At 33.2% G+C, this 18380-nt stretch overlaps 1 protein-coding gene across 1 annotated transcript in view; it reads right to left on the minus strand.

Annotated features, from left to right (window-relative positions):
• Positions 1-18380, minus strand: part of LOC149085498 (neuropeptide F receptor-like) — a 42013-nt gene that overhangs the window by 9401 nt on the left and 14232 nt on the right. Inside the window, exon 2 of the mRNA XM_089233528.1 lies at positions 7740-7836. The gene's annotated coding sequence lies outside the window, so the exon portion shown is untranslated. The remainder of the gene's footprint in view (positions 1-7739; positions 7837-18380) is intronic.

Raw genomic sequence — 18380 nt, forward strand, 5'->3', positions numbered from 1 at the left:
CCTAAATCTTTTCCAATCAGTAACGAATTGTTCTCGAAGATCTCTTTTAATCATCAAAATTTTGACGACCAATTTCAAAAGTTAAGGAAGCCTGACCCTTAGAATGAATTACTGCTCAAAACATCCGTCTGGAACACTTGAGTTCCATTGTTTCGCACCACTAAATATGACACCAAGCTATTTGTTTCCGTAAAACATGATTTCTTGCCCATTTCCGTCTCTCTTTGGTACAAGTGATGTGTGTACCCTTGTGACAAGTGATTTCCTAACCACTCTTTTATGAATCAAATAAAAGCTTCTCTGATCGTTCTATGAACTGTATCTGTTGAAAGTTTCACTCCAGGATCTTTCGTAATTTCCTGCAAGGTCATTTTTTGCGTTGAGGCCAATCTTCCAACGGTTTTGTTTCAGCGCAAACTTGTACTGCGTTGCCTACCACAACCAAGTTTTGGCTTTTGGGGACACACGTTGGGTCAATACACGTCAGACACTTTATTTCTACCTGCTCAAAGCAATAGCAAGCAATAGCTTTTACGGATTTTCTTTTTGCGTGCAAATGAAGTACTCGAAGGATTTCATCATACAAAATATGCGACGACTTCGACAATTTTTTTTAATGAAAACCAATCCGATAGCTTTCCACTTTTATGCTGTCACGTCTCTGATACGCCATTTAGAAGCAATCTCAGAAATCTGCATATAATCGTAAGTTTTTCTACACTTTAAAGACAGATATTTTTCAAAATTTTGAGTTTAAAAAATCGAAAACTTATGTTTCTCGACAATGACTGAAGTTTAAAGTAGGTTTCTGCATTCTGATCACAACCAAAAAAAATAATAAAATCAAAATTTGAAATGGTATTTTCGGCGCAGTTAAAAATCTACAGTGTCTAAACTTTTGAGACGGACTGTCTTTTGCCATAAAAATCAAATTAAGATAAGTTGTAGAAGAATAAAAGCATATGAATTGTTATTAGTCTTGTAAAAATGTCCGCTTTCTTTACATTTATCTTTACGTTTTTAAACGTAATCAACATCAACGATCGAATCCATCATCCTAGACTGAAGTTTGAGCAAATGTTTCGTAAATTTAAGTTATTCACATTAACGATTTATCATATTTTCTAACACGAGCTGGGGATTATAAATCACCAGTAAGTGTGATAAATTCGCAAAATTTTTAAACGCAACAAAATGGTCACCAAACAAACCACAGAATGGTTATACATAATCACCGGATTTAACACATTACCGTAACATAATACAATGCTGCATAAAAAGCATACCAATATTTTTGATGATTGCTATCATTTTTCTCAACGAAAACTAGAATTATAATGTACACGGTGAGAGCATTAATTCATCGGTGCTGAAATGAATTCAAATTCAGAGGTTTGTATTGAATATTAGCGTGAAAAAAATTTCTGGAATGCCAGTGATGGAACTCCGTCATCTCGTGCCCATAATCCGCATTACTATACCATTATCGACATCTCTGGTCGCGTTTTGTAGAGTATCCACGGCTTTTATGATGAAGATCACGAAAGCTCAGACATACACATTTAAAGGTTTACTGCCTCAATTAGAATACAACTGGCGCTTTAAAATTACGCTACATATCATCTGTATATGTATTTTATGGTCACGTGTCGTTTATTTCCATATTATGTTTATTTTCATGGGCTTTCAGCGTGTTTGCTAAAAATACCTGGAGTTTGCTTGATTTGTCACGATATACTTGAATGTATTTTAAAGAACAAATTTTCAAGAATCTTCCCATTTTCGGGAATAAACGTTTATACGTTTATGTTAAAATGTTACGTTTTATTTCGGTGTAAAAATGGTGTGCACATCAATAGATCTAATCATCCAAAGAGGAATGTTTATGTTTAATTATTGTAGATTTATTTTTCAGCAGCTTCGTAAAATAATTACGGAATGAACGTCTTATAAGAAAAAAATTATGTTTTCATTTATATATATATATATATTAATAACATTAAATATGATACACCGTATTTTCCTGTGTATAACCTGTGGATTCTATGTTAAAAAAACATTGGAATTTCTTGGTGAGTATTACACAGGGTGTCCCTGAACTCATGGGTCAAACTTTAATGGAAGGTAAAATACACATAAAGAAGCACTTTTTGTATAGCAATGTGGGGTCGGAAATGAAAAGTGTTCGCGAAAATACACGAAATGCTAAGGAAATGAAAAAAACTTTTTATTTATATCATTGTGTGAAAGTATTTCTAAGAATAGTTTGGTACAATTAAATGCTGAAACGTCCGACCATTAACAGTGATAAAGCTCTGGAAGTATCGATGCAATGATTAGAGTACATTGTGGTCAATAGAGAGCAGCACGATGCGGTCCTCTGCTGCAAACAGTCAACATTTCAAAAGCGTATTTCGAACGTGATGGACCAATTTACGCTCTCTGAGAAAACAAACATGCATCTTAGGTACGGGTCTGCGAATGGTAACGGAAGAGCAGCACTAAAGTTGTATCGTCAACACTTCCTCAATAGTACAATGCCGGATCACAAAACTTTTCCGCGTTTACACCACCAGCTTTGTGAGAACTGTTGATTTCATGTCAGGAGACAGGATACGGGTCGTTCGAGACATGTATGAGTTCCAGAAATGGAAGAAGATATTCTGAGAGAGGTTGAAGATAATCCAAGCACAAGATCGATTGCAAAAACTGCACATGTGAGTAAAAACACCGTATGGAAAGTTTTCCACGAGGAAAGACTTTCCCGTACAATTTACAAAGAGAAGCACTAAATGTGGCTGATTATCCTCGGTGTGTAGATTTCTGACGTTGATTTTTGCAGCAGAGTACATTGACTCCGAGCTTCTTTGCAACCACATTTCCTATGGGTGGGCCACCTCTAACCCACATGCTACATGTACACATGCCCCTCGAGGAGGGGTTTTCTGTTAATGTGTGGGTGGGTGTTGTGAATGATTTCCTCATTGGCCCATACTTGTTACCACAACGACTCAACGGCACGATATATCGCATCGTTCTGGAAGAGGTATTACCAGAATTATTTGATAATGTTCCATTTGCCGTTCGAAATGCCATGTGGTTTCAGCACGACGGGGCTCCAGCCCATTTCGTTATTAATGTGCGTAATCACCTCAATGCCACGTTTGGTTCTCGATGGATTAAACGAAGTCGACCAGTTGTTTGGCCAGCACGTTCACCCGATTCATCAAGTATCGATTTTTTCTTATGGGGGACACCCCTCAAGGCACTCATCTACGAGATTCCAATTTACTCTGATGAGGACCTCATAGCCAAACTTTCAGTCGCTGCTGCAGCTGTTCGTGAAACACCTGGCATCTTCAAAAGGGAATCCCAATAACTTACTGGACGCTGTCAGGCCTGTGTCGATGTTGATGGTGACACATTTGAGCCTTTACTGTAATTATTAATGTAAATAAAAAGCTTTTTTCATTTCCTCGGCATTTCGTTTTTTTTCCGCCAACTCTTTTCATTGCCCCACATTGCTATACACAAAACATGCTTCTTTATGTGCATTTTACATTCCCTTAAAGCTTGATCCACGAGTTCAGGGACACCCTCTATACCATCATATAGATATATATATATATATATATCTGCAGTTTTTTTTTTTGAAGTAGCGACATGAGAGTGGAATTTTGTGAAGGAAACGAAAACATCATAGAAAGTGGAACGCTTTCTTTCCTGAGGGGAAAAAATCACATCTCAGAAAGTGAAACGCTTTCTTTTTCGTCAAAACCAGTTCTGTAGAAAAACTGATGCATGCTACAATTCCGACAAGCAGATGGGTTGGTGGTGGTGAAAAGAATGTTAATAGAGAATGGCCGTGAATGAAAATAAAGTTTGGTGGGGGGACGTATACAGTAATAGAGCCTTACTTACGCTACCCAAAGTTACGTGAGCTCGGAGTTTCGTGATTTTTTATGAAAAATGAATATTTCTCAAATTCAAGTATAATCACAGGATAATTGCTGAATTAGTAGCGATTACTAAGTATAAGTAGGGCGCGGATTTTTATTATGTAAAAAACATGAAAATACGACCTTAAAATTTAAAAATATGACTTCAATTTCCCCCATTATTTTGTATCTTCTTTTTTAGTTATTGCTTCTTATCAAGTTAATAAAAAAAAATTCACAATTATATATATAATTATTATTATTACCGTTTTAATTCAAATTACCTCTCCAGATTCAAATGAAAACCATGCCTACCTTAAGCACAATAACTGTTCTTCAGTACGGTCTATAATTCTAGAATCACACTGAGTATTATGACATGCAGTTTCATAAAAAATAACACTGTAATAGTTTAGTTTATTCTAAGAAATATTTGAGGAAACAAATTTGAAAAGATTTTTTTGAAAATTTAATAAAAATTATCAGATGGAGCAATGTTTGAAGAAGGCATGCCATAAAGCAGACTCTATTTTCTGCAATCTCGTTGATTGTTTCTCAAGCTGAATTGCAATATTTCTGCTAATGAAATCGGTTTGTGCTGGAACGTTTAACATATCTAACACAATGACATACGGTGGTACTATCGGCCCTTCGTTTAAACCGAGCACAACTCCGGTCTACCGTCATTAGGCAGTTTTTTATCATTTTATCCGATTTCAGGTATGAGTTGTGTCGAAAGACCACTTTCAAACACACCGGTTTTGTCCGGACGGAAAAATGCCGGTCGTCTTTTTTCCGTGGGTGAGGATCAGTGAACTAAAAAAAGAATAGGACCCTTTCGCAAAGGACAGAGGATGGGGGGGGGGGGGGAGGGGGTTCAGTCCAGTGCACTGATGCAGTCTGCCCAACGAATAACAACGATGGAGTGAAGTGATGGAGTGAGTGCCGGACTCGTGATGCGAGGATCCGGGTTCGAACCCCACAGTGGTGATCGGCTGAAGTTGGTTTTCTGTGGTTCCCAACTTCAAGGCGCAAATGCGAGCCGATCTCCCCGTTAAAAAGTCTCGCCACAGAGAGCAACAGTCCTACAACGGTAAATCATTCAACCATAACACTTCACTCATAGTTAGAAAAACTGGGGGCAGATGACAGCACTACACATAACAAGCATTACACAGAAACAAACTTTACGTCAGGTTGTACTACACGTACACGCACATTCCCGCATGTACCGATTCGTTGGGGGGTTCCGCGGGGGAGGGGGGTGCATGTGTGGTGTAGCAGTAGTAGGTAGGGCTTCCAAAAAAATGGCTCGGGGATCCATGATGTTCTTAAGTCAGCCACCTCGTTGGGCGATTTGCCTGTTGTGGCGTTGTATTTGTATTTGTATTTGTAAGTTAGTGCTGCCATCTGCATTTCGAATTGTGAGTGAAGTGTAATGCTTGAATATTTGTGTGGTAAAAGTCAGGGGCGCAATCTGGGGTGCCGTGTGTGCTAGACCAGAAAGATCATCCCAAGTTTGCCTTTTGTTGGTTCAAAATTACGAGGAAAGGGGACCAAAATAGGTACCTACTTGTCCCGAGTGACATTGTGAATTTTTGTTTCTGGTTGCAGCCATGGTTGTAGGATCTGCGGTAAGATTTTTTAACAGGAAAGTTGACTCTCATTTTCAACTTCAACCAAACACTACTTTGCCACTGGTGGTATTCAAACCCAAGTCCTCGTGATGCGTATCCCTCACGATGCGTCACCACGTCACAGCAGAGTGGCTACCATCGGTGCTGAAAATATCCTGCCCAAAGTCCAGGAACACTTCATTTTAGGCAGAGCAAGAATTAGAGGAAAGGGACAAAGGGGAGGAACTACAAAATTTGAGTGGCAAGTTTAGGGAAGAAAATTGGGAAAATGATTTTTACTTCAAAACATAATGCAAAAAACATTGTTACAGATCTTTTGAGCTTTATAGTGACGGGGAGTGGGGGCAAAAAATGTCTACCCCCCTCCTGGCAAAAATCCCTGTGTTTAGGAAAGATGAAAATGCATTGAACACGAAGATTTCGAGTGCCCGAATGAATAACGTCTTTCGCAAGTGCTTGGCGTGCCATTCAGAAAAAGCAAAGTGATCAACCGAGAACAAAGAAGTGGCTACTATGAATGCAAAAGTTTTTCCCAAAAAGAAAAAAAAAAAAAATACACGCACAAGATCCATTATAAGTACATAGAATATCTCTGAAGAGAATTTACAGTAGGAGTAAAATTTACGTGATGAATGACCAAAAAAAGAATCTATTACTTGAAATTTCCTAAAATATGACCGATCGGTCAAAAATGCTTAAAATAAGACCAATAGCTCGAAAATTTCCAAAATATGACTTGTTATAAAAAATATGAAGCACCATAAAATTCCGAGCCCGAGTTATATAAGCATCTGTTCCCACGTGAGATTCACGTTTACAGGAATGGTGAAAAATATATAAACAACAAATTAATGAAAATGGAAATTTAAGAAGTAACTCCAGAATTTATTGAAAGTGATAATTCGGCATTTATTATAAATTGAAAAATGATAGCAGAAAATACGGAATCAAAAATAATGCATTCAACAAAAATTAAACAATTAATGAGACAAATAGTTTCTGAATCGATGAAAATTCAGTATTTATAAAAGACATAATTACATAAGAAAACTTATAATTTTGTGGCCTTCTGATTGATTCAGGTCCCTGGGCGATATAGACTCAGGGATCCCAACAGTGGTGTGAGAGCGGGAGATGCTCTGTATTTTGTAAAACCGTTCTGAGCTTAGCATTCAGAATTCTAAATCCCATATTTAAAGGTAGGGCCGAGCACTCACGAGTGCATATGCACTTCCGACACCTCTAGATCAGAGTTAATTTGGTATAGATGAGTGATGTCAAAATCAAGCATTAATGAAAATGGGAATAAATTTAAGAAGTAACTTATATTGGAAGGGATAATTCGGCATTTATTATAAATAAAAATTGATGAAAAATTATAGAAAAAATTAGGGAATAAAATTATACAGTTAACACAAGCGCAAACTTGTTTCATTTCGTAACATTTTCGAAAGTTCGTGAGAGATCGAAGGACATTAAACGCCTCATTTCAGCTAGTACAAACAAACTAGCTTAGAAGATATTTGTTGGACTTAACATTTAACAACCTAGAAGTTTCACATCTATCGCTCAAGACTCCCACGCACACTTTTTCTGACAGGTTGCAATAGAAATTTTTAAAAATTAATTATATTTAAAAGTAATTTTCTAAAAATTTCTAGATGGCGTGTATGTAAGAGTAGAAAAAAATTGGAATTTCTTTTACAAAAATATGACCAGCAACCCTTTCAATTCTTTAGGATTTTATTATTGGTGAATGAATACATATAATCACTTTACTTCTTGACCTTTAGTTGCCCGATCAATGTCTGTACAAAATTCACGCAGTTCTTACAAATCAAAACTTACCATGTCTCACCTCTGTAGTTGTTGATTTTCTTCTAACCTTCAACCAAAGCTTCATGTTATTACACACATAAATGAGCGAACAGATTTTAGCACTTACTTGATATATTATTTTACATACAAAAAACTTGATACTTTGTATTAAGAGATGGTATTTTTCGGCCCGAAATTTGGCCTGACTTGATATTTTACTTACCGCGAAAAAAAATATTTTGTTGTACATTTATAAATAAGCATTGATTTTTTTTCTATAAAACTCGGGTCTGCATTTTTTCCCAGCTCACAACAGCTGATTTGTATTTACAATTTGTACACTCACCTGTAATTTTTTGGTCCCTCTGACGGAAGTGGAGGGATCGCAAATACTTGATGACAAACTAAGAAAGGCAGGGTGTTATAATTTTCGTTTCAACAATCTGCAAGAAAAAGAGTTAAAAAAAGTAAATTTGTTACATTATCTTATGTGATATAAATTATTTGTTAACCCTTCTTCGCGCCATGAATGTTATTTGCCAAATTTTCATAGAAATCAGATTTTATGAAATATTTTTAAGATATTTCTCAATGAGAATCGGTGTCACACTCTGTATTGACAGTTTTGCTATATCACCATTTTCTCTATTTCTTCATTATAAGAATTTAAATAAGATTAATCTGTAAAATACGCAAACCGACAATAAAACAATTGATTTTCAGTTACAAAGCAGTAAATGCTATGTGAAAAAAAAAATAAAAAAAACACTATTCGTCTATTCTCATAGAAATTATTCTCTTTAACCTTTTGGAATAAAAACTTTAGTTTATATACAGGGCGCATTGCAGACCCGTCATTTAGGGGGGCAGGGGTTTGCAAATACACTACAAATGGTATATGTATATATACATATATACTATATATATGCGTACCTTTAGTACATGCTCTTTGCCCCCCCCCCCCCGGAAAAAGTTGAAATGACGAAATGACGGCCCTGGTTGGCGCATTGGTAACAGGGTGAACCGTTGATCTTAGAGACATACTTCCAGTTAGAAAAAGTATCCAAATAACGTATAGCGAAAGATGCCTGTATTATGCCATTCAACTCACCTTTAAAATGCATCGCACATTCAATACGAAAGACTATAAACAGCATACCTTTTTTAAGATTCACAATAGTTTTGTATTTTACTTTGCATATCTCAATTTACTAAAAATAAGTGAAGCATCAGTCTACCGTTAAATATCTACGTTTATATAGCAGTCCACAGTGGCAAGATGCACTCATCATATTAATTCGAACAAAATCTTTCTTATGCTAATGAAATTATGTTGCAAAATAAAAATATAACTTTTAATTTCTTATTTATAATAGTATACGTCATTTTTTAATATTTTTTGTTTAATCCAATAAACTGAAAATTTGTGAAAAAAAAGTATGCAGTTTTTTTTTTTTGTTCTTCTTGTATGAAATTTGGATCCTTCGATACAAAAACAATACATACTATTTTATTACACAATCATCGATTTATTCTATTTCTTGTTGAGTAAGTAAAAGTTCCTCAATTAAAAGCAACTAATACAACTAATGAAATTGTTCCAGGCTCTACGTTCCCGATGCTCACAAAAGAATTTCACTTTGTCTTTATCCCATGCCTTGCTATTTTATACGCTTAAAAGTTTTCAATGTCATTGAAGTCCTTTAGTCCTCCTCCTCGATTTGCAACTCACACATTATATCATGGAATGGAATGAACGTAATCATCATCCATCTGTGTACAGAAATAAAAGTTTTTTTTATTCATATTGGTGTTAACAATAATGAATGTTCTTACTCGATTTTTAATTGTATGATACCTTCCACGGCAAGATATATACAGGCAGACCGGAACTTGTCTACATCGGGCTGTTTGAGAATGCAAACAAGGTATCTAGGTAAGAAACTGTTACAAGAGATGAAACAGTGTGGTCTTCGTGTCAGCTTCTGGCACTTTCTTTCTTATAATAGAACATACGTCACCAGTTTGGAGTCGACACATATGGCTGGTTACATAGAGCTACTGGAAAAGACTCGAGAGACCATTCACTTGATCTTGATTCCATCATTTTATATTTTATGCAAGCGTTTCTAAACCTTTGACATTTTACCTTTCTGGAAAAGTAACAGCAAATATGCATTTTTGCTGGTTTTTTTTCTATGCAGACGATGTAATTATTTATCCTTTCCTCCATATAAGGATCCTTTATTATGTACTTTTATAGTGTTCTCGTATGTTGCTATTAGTACCATTCATTCTTGTTGCAAGACCATTTTATCATGTATTTTTTTTTTCTCAACGTACCGATTATTCACAGCGTTATCTATTATGTTGTTTCTTTTTATTTCTTTTGATGAAGTAAATCCAACTTGTCTCTCGTAATTTATAATGTAAATTTAAAAAAAAGAATAAAAAAATGATCAGAGACTTTCCATAAAACGTACCGTTGTTCAAAATCGGTAACTTTTAATCACGTGAATAGTTCACTTAAATAAATTGAAGTTTTATCTATATAAGATTAACGAAATACGTTTATTTTTCATCTATATTTCAGAGCGACTTAAATTACTGTTTACAATGTTTTAGATAAATCTTATATTCAACTGTGGAAAAAGGAAAAGTTATAGAAAACCAAGATGTCAATAAAAATTATAGAAAGAAACCACAGTATATTCAATAATAACAAAATTTGATGAAAAGGGTATAAATAGTACGAATTAGAAATAAATAATTATTGGCTATTGAAAAAAGAATTATTTTTAAATAGTCAACAATTATTTATTTTTAATTCGTATTACTCTTTTCATGATTAAGATACTTCACAAAATATTCGTAAATGATTAAAAAACGCGTGAAAGCTATTCACTTGAATGCGTACGCATTATCTATCGAATAAACATAGAATGAAGCAACTTCTTTACGGTGCTCACCCAAAAGGTCCAAAAAAATCAATATTTCTTCACAAAAGATAGCTTTGACTCGAACATGTATAAAAGTGAGGAAAAATTATCTCACAAACATACACAACAACAACAACTCACCTTTATGTGCCCAGTTCGTAATTGTCTAAGTAAAATCTAGTCTTAGTCCCCTTACATTTTTAGGAATTAAGATATTGTACAACTCACTGTTATAAAAATCTCTGACAACCATAAAACTGAGATATGACCAATATTTCCGGATTTGAGTTATGTTCCACGTCGGATTTGATTACATTTGTTTTATTTTTCTACTAAATAAAATGATGTTAAATTCAATTTGTTGATAATCAAAATGCCTTGTCATTTTAGAATATTTTTTTAATATAATTTATCATAGATTTATTTATATAAAAATATTTAGCAATCGTTTCATGCTCACAAATGAATTTTCAACACGATTTACATGAAGATTTTTAAGAAGTCTTATTAAGTCTTATTTGCAAATTTTGAAGAGTATAAATTTTTCATGTCGCTTAAAAATATTTAACCATTGAGAATTTTTTACATGTTTGGCGGATGCAGTACCACAATTCAAACTTGGTGGTAGAAGCTTTCGAACGTTCGATGCAGAACTTCTTTCTCAGTACCCATAGTACCGAATAATTGAGAGAAACGCGGTACAGCTTTGATTTACATATTTTATATTTACATATATTTTTTAGATGTTTTGTATTTACGTATTTTTATCATGGGCTTGTCAGGTTTCATTTCTGCTGTATATTTCTGGTAAGGATGTGAAAAATTATATATGGAAGGAAATTTTTCTTACTGTTCTGAGTACCTATATATAATGATCTCAAACAAATCTCGGAAGTCGCAGATAGGAAAAAAAAATTCCCCATGAGTTTCAATATCTTTTGCTGAAATATAAAGCCCTTCCTAAAAAATACCCAGAAGACGGAATTGAAATTCCCAGATTCAACAGTTGTTTTCATTGTTTATAAGTACTTTTAAATAATTATTCTATTTTTCTCCGTTGCAAACTGCCCTTTGCTTTGACTTTCCTAATGAGTCCACTTGAAGCTTTACATTTTTCTATCAGCTCTAACTTTCTTTTATCAGATTGCCATACTAGCTTTCAGAGAATCAAACGTTGAAGAGAACAAAAGAAATTCTAAAACAGACAAAAGCGATCAAAATTCTGAAAGTTTCCCGTTTTCAATTAGCGCAATGCTCGAGAAAATGAGAACTAAATGAAAACTAAACAAACAACTCGAGCTGAACATGAGAAAATTCGATCGCTGCAAAGAGAGGAAAAACTATAACAAAGAGGGTTTTAATACTTTTACCAGTACATGGAACTGCAAAGAATAGAATAAGTGCTGTTACAAAGAGAATTTCAAAGAATCGTCAAATGATTGAGTTTTTGCTCGAAGAGAACAAGCAAATTATTTGAAGGAAGCACTCCATTAAGTTTTTGCATAACCTTCAAATTTTTCTTTGTTGTTCATTTAATTTTAAATTATACGTATGTGATTTCTTTTCAACATTGAAATTGTTCAAGTCACCACGGATAGCTGACATAAAAACTTGTATTTCAAATTATTGTATACAAATATGTAATCATAAATTTTGAGATATTATGAAGTAATGTGAACAAGTAGTTATGAGTTATATATTCGGTTTGAATATTGATAAATATTTTGGTGTGCCTATTTTCATCACTTTAGTCCAGTTTTAGCAAAAGATTAGTTTGGCAACACACATTGGGTTTTATCCGTAACAAAGTATTAGAAATTCTAAGAAATTCCGTCTTTCTTACTTTGCTCCCAAAAAGTAATTAAAATTCAGTTACGTAAGATTGATATATGAAATGAAAACTTTCTCGACTTTAATTTAGAGAAAAATTTTGAAGTTTATCAAGTGAAGTTAGTGAATTCGCTCGTTAAACAATCTTTGCTTGTGTTCTGCCCATCACAAGCATCGCTACTCTCTCATTTGTTCGTCAGTGTGGTGGGCGCTTATTATTTTACGTAGGTGGGATTATTATACTTTTAATTACAAGTTTAGTGTATAAATGCATCTTACGGTATAAAATCGTGATATTGAAAATGAGTTTGTCGAGTTTCATGCGTTTGAAGTTGTTGAAAGTAGTTCCACTTGAGGGGACTATTCTAGTTTTGATATTTCTTACAGCAAAATCATTCATATCTGAAATAAAATTATTTATCTACTGCAGCTAAAACAAAAAAAAAAAAACTATACATAATTTCAAGGCTAAACACACAATTATGTATTTCACTAATTTAGACGCCCTGTATGTTTGATATTGCTTCAGATCATAAATATTTCACTGCACTTTTCAAAAGTTCGTAAACGCGGTATGATACTTTTCAAGACTGAGCAAGAAGGCGGCCAAAAATAAAAAAAAATGAAACGAAATCTCAACAATGTGTTGCTTCCTACACGAACAGGAAGGAATTTTGTTGTTCCACTCGAAAATTTTTCATCATTTTCCACACAAAAAAGCACAAATAAATGTTTAAAAAATGTATAGAAATATTCCTGTTTTGTTCTCTACAAATATTTCGCTTACATTAAGAATTCATTCTATTTTGAAACAGCTATCGATCGATTATCGGGAAAGTAGAATTGTCTTAAAAAATAGTTTTGGATGCATATGACAGATTTGTTCTGAAATTTCAACAAACATGCTCATATATATATATTTTAATACGTAGCCTTCTCAAAAAGCCGGAACAATTTAAATATTTGAACATTCATAAATCTGTAGCCTTTTGAGTTAACCCTCAGAGTGTAATAAATTGCGAGATTGTGTGTCTTGAAAGAGATTAAGAAATTCACTTTAAAAAAAACCAAAATGTTATTTTTATTATTTATACGTCATTATGATCGTCAGGACAGAGCTACGAGCTTATGCCGCTTCCACTTCAGAGTTATTGGTGCAATAAGAAATGCATTGATGGGAATTTATTGATCCATCAATAATGGTAATAAAAAACTCAAAAACCGTTCTACAACTATTCCTAATACCAGTTCCAGAATTTTATATGGGATTAAGGAGAAGGGGCATAGAGCTTTTCTGTTGCTGGGATACAGATTTTTAATAACGTTATATGATAAAAAAACATAAAATATTTTAAAATTGCTAATATAAAAAATTAAAACAGGCGTTTAATTTTTAAGATTTTATAAGAAGAAATTTGAGAGTTGACTATAATTGATGTTGAATATTTTTAGATTGATCGCCCCCGTCGTTTGACAGACGTGTACATGAAATCATCCGTTATACAGAATAGACATAGAATTTTCCATAAGTGAGACAAACAATTTGAAAATTAAATTTGTCACGCTGGATAATTTTGAATCAAACACTATAACTTTTGGATTGCCTAAAACTCAAGATTACGTAATGCTAAACGACAAAAGTAGACATCTGCATCCAGCGGTGAGCAAAGAAGACCCGACCCGGTGTGCATTTGCATTAAATAATTTGAAGAACCCTTATCCGAAACAAGAATTTAATTCTCTATGATTCATCCACGTGAAAATGCATTGAGTTTGTTTTTGCAAATACAGATGTAAATGGATGCAATTAGCATATTTTTAATTGGAAAAAATACATGACAGCAATTCAATTAACTATAGAGTCGTAACTTTTTAAAAATTAGTTACAATGGCCAATTAAGGGTAAAAAACATGATTTTCCTTTTTTTACAGTTATTTGTAAACTGATGAAATTCTGCTGATCAATGTTGAGTACTTTGAATATATTAAACCTTGAATATTATTTCCAATTGCCCTCTCAATTTGGTGCGATTTTATAAATCTGCGAACACTTAAAATCTCAGCAACTCTCCAAAAATGACACCGACATGGAATTAAATCTTACTAGATAAAAAGATATAGTTCTTGTATAGCCGTATTCTGTACTGAAGTCACGCTAAAAGATGTACTTTCTAAAATACCAAAAAAAAAAAAAAAAATTGGAATAATGAGTTTTTTAGCCATGTATATTCAAATATACACCAGACCGGTGGGTTTACGAATAATATTTTAAATGTTAATCTTACTTAACAGAATATCGTTAAAAGAATAAAAGTGTGCTTTTCACTTTGACAACGCGAATTAAATCAAATTGAAGAACTCAGAAACTAAGTGAGATAGAGAGGCACGAGAGAGAGAGAGAGATTTAGTTTATACTCTAGAGTTAAATTCAAATGGATGATAGGATTTACGAGATTACCAATGAAAGACGATGAAAACCCTTTCGTCAACTTTCAAAGTGACATCAATTTTATTGTTTTAATCCTCTTTAAACAGTAGTCTTCGGTATATCACAAGTAGATTAATCAACATTGTATAGAATACTGACGGACGATCTTAAAGCTCCGAAAAGAGAAATAAGCCAGAAGTTTTAGCCGTTTAATTAGCCCCACGCAGCTTGAACGTAGGAGTAGGAAAGTACGCAATTATACGCCTTCAGCGTCTCTGATAAATCTAAATCTCGACGTTCTAAATCTAAATATTTTAAATCCCAATCATGTCATTACCTATCTCAATTTGGTTGAAAATGATTGCATTGAAGAATCAGTTTTTACTCTGTTAAAGCACATGATCGGAAAATCGATTTGTTTTTTGAATTGCATGATTTGAATAATTTCCTGTTCTAACAATCTAAGTAGAATGTTGAAAACAAAAGGATTTTTTTAATGATTTAATGTTATGGAAATGAAAGCATTTTAAAATATAAAAAAATAATCGATTTTTATCAACTTGGGAAAAAAACTGTATTTACATGTCCAGAAAAACTAACTGCATTGCCTCAAAATATGTACAAATTACGGATCATAAGTAGAAAAAAAGAAGATATGGAAATATATTCTTTTAACCCTTTTATCTAGTTCATTATGAAAAGTAAAAGAAGAAAATGCTAATGAAAATTGAAATATAAAATGATAATTATTTGTCATGTAAATTATTTAAGTAGGTGATTTTAGTTCTAATTAAAGACGAAAAAAATGAATTTTTTTCGAACAATTAGTTAGTACACATAACAAATGATCTAACCTGGTACCCTTTATGGTTAGTCAGTAGATAAAGGGTCAAACTAGAGAGGTAGTAACATCAAAGAACCGATTATAATTTTTTGTAAGTTTCAAGTTGAGCTCATTTTTTTCAAGAACAAGAAACTCCTAGTAATATTCATCATTTAAAAATAACAATCAAATAAATTCAGTTCTACACACATCTACGTCTCTGTATACAGGATGGTTACATCCACCTGCAACACATTTAAGATCTCTGATTAGTTTTTAGGTAACGTAAATATCCGAGTTTGGTAGATGTAGTAGGCACATATTCTTCTATTGTCAATCATTTTTCATCGAGTTGAGTCACGCGAATATTATGGTATTCGCTGAAATATACACCATGCTTATATGGGAAGTAAAACCAAACTTCATTCTTCATTCGTTTCCTTTTGTGTGGGATACTATTTACCAAATGAAGGAATGGAAGCGTCTTGTTTTGGACTATTCCACCTACTGCTTTCAAGAGAAGAGTAAAAATAGCTCACAATACAGATATTTTTGCACACATTCATGTGAAAGAAAAAAAAGTTTTTTCAGCAAATGTTATCTTTCGCCGTAATTCAATCTTGCAACTATAATATTGAATTATTGATAACAATTTTTTCTCTCTCACGCTTATCATGAAATAATAAATTCTAAGGAAACGATTTCGATGCTAATTTTCTGGTGTCAAAGTATAATAATTTAATATTTGTATAAATATTTGAAAATTGGATAGCCTTTATTATTATATTTTTATTGTCATGTAACAAAAATAGTTGTAAATGTACATGCATTTCTCGAAGATTTTATTTTCTTAAAACTATTCTATGATACGGAATGAATTTTTTTTTTTTGCTGTTGTTGAAGGTTCCAGCTATCATTGAAAAGTGACATACATGATTGATCTTGGCGCCAATGTTGAAGTGAAAACAAGTTTTGTATTCTTTAAAATTGTGGTGAAATGTTTTATATAATATTATCAATCACACAAATGTCATTACAGTGCTTGTTTTTTTTTCGAATGCAAAATAGGCATAATTTATTCATTATACTCGTCATTTACGTGCCACAAAATACATGGAAAATATTACACAAACAAGCAAAAAAAAAAAATCATGATTTAATATAATAGTTATACAGGCTCTCCCAAATTGTTTGCACAGCTGATATCGCTGTAACCGTCGACTTTCAAAACATACTTTCAATAACAAAAAGTTTTCAAATGACGTGCGGTTACTTAAAACCTCAAAGGTTTCAAGGAGTCGTATAAACACACAGTTCCACGTTTCTTAGTGCAATATTCACTGAGATATTTGAATTCGAAATATGGAGAAAATTTTGAGAAAAAAAACAGCGTTAAATGCGGGTAAAACGGGTTTTCCGCATTTACAGCCGCTTTTTTCGTGATTTTTTTTTTGTCCCATCAAACCGCAGTCACGATGCGGTATTTTTTTTTCAAAATCTGACAGAAAAACTTATGTCTGTATTATTATTTTCTTCGTTTTTTTTAATCTCAGATTTTTCTTCTTTTTTCTCGTCATATGGAACTAATCCAGTGCAGCAACTATGTATAGCCATGTATCACACGATGGCAATGAAAAAAATGGGTATTTGGCATCTATATACCGCACCGTCTTAAAGCAACGCATCTAACTTTGGCCAGGGATCATCGGCCAAGTCGCGAATTTTCCGGCCAAAGGCTGAATCATTTGTAAAAATCTGACTTTGGCAAGCTCTCAGTCAATTCGCGAATCAGCCGCACTTTAGGCTTTGGCAGCAGCATATATAACTCAGAAACTGTCTACAAGAAAAAAAACCCAGTTGGTTATTATTATTGGGTTGTATATTATGTTATCATTTATTATATCATTGATACATAATTTTACCAGCTGACAAATAAAAAGTGAAAAAAGAGCAGGGTATACAGGGTATATATACAGTTCGTCTAATGTTAATGCCATTTTTTTCCATACGATGAATTTTAATGGGATTATTATTTTCCTTCACCAGATGTTGATTGTCTATCACTTCTCTTAAAAATCCTTCATCAAAATTACTTACTTTTTACATATATTACTTCTTTTACTCTCTAAAAAGTCGTCGTTGACTCAAGAAAATAAATTACCGGTGTTAATTTGCAGCTTTTCTTAATTCAGCTCAAAATTATAACAGGCTCGACTTATAAGTCTTAAGATAGGTATAGCTCTCTTTTTTTAAATATTAAATGACTATCAAATGCATATTTCATTATCTTTATTCCAAAATATTCAATTTAAATTTAAATTATGGTATTCGAAAATGAATTTTGGGGAGGAAATTTATGCATTAATCGCACGATTCTATTCCAACTTTTGATAATAATCAAAGTGCTCTTTAGAAATATGAAATTGGATATTCTGAATAGCATTATTTTTCCCATTAGAAAAGGAATATTGTAACGGTTATATTAATTCACAAGAGTCAGGCAGGTCGTAAATAGGAAATTTCACATTTTCTCGGGCTAATTTGATTTGCATGAGAAACTAGGCTTCTTTTAGCATCTATACGGATATTAGATCAGAGACGCGCCTGATTAAATTGTATTATAAACACCACTTAATCGGATATCAACGCTTCCAGCACACAATACCCGATTATGCGGGGAAAAATTTAATTGCCATTTTACAACGTTAGTATAGTTTGTACAGGGTGGACAAAAAGTCCGTAAAAACTTTAAAAATTCATAAAAACCGGAAAAACAACCGAAATAAAAAACAGTTTGCAGGATTAGCATCGCTAGGTTACGGGAATTTTTTTAAGACGGAAAAAAACATAAAAAAACGACCGACAAGTGGCGCTGACGTACATAAGTCGAAGAAAAGGTACACAAATAACGAGAACAAAATTCCTCCAAATTTTTTATTACAGCCGTTTGTATTCCACATGACCACC

This window comes from Pholcus phalangioides, unplaced genomic scaffold (genome assembly GCF_987345545.1).
Source record: "Pholcus phalangioides strain wild (caught in Gottingen) unplaced genomic scaffold, Ppha-v1.0 ptg000007l_1, whole genome shotgun sequence".
In the NCBI taxonomy this organism is placed as follows: Eukaryota; Metazoa; Arthropoda; class Arachnida; order Araneae; family Pholcidae; genus Pholcus; species Pholcus phalangioides.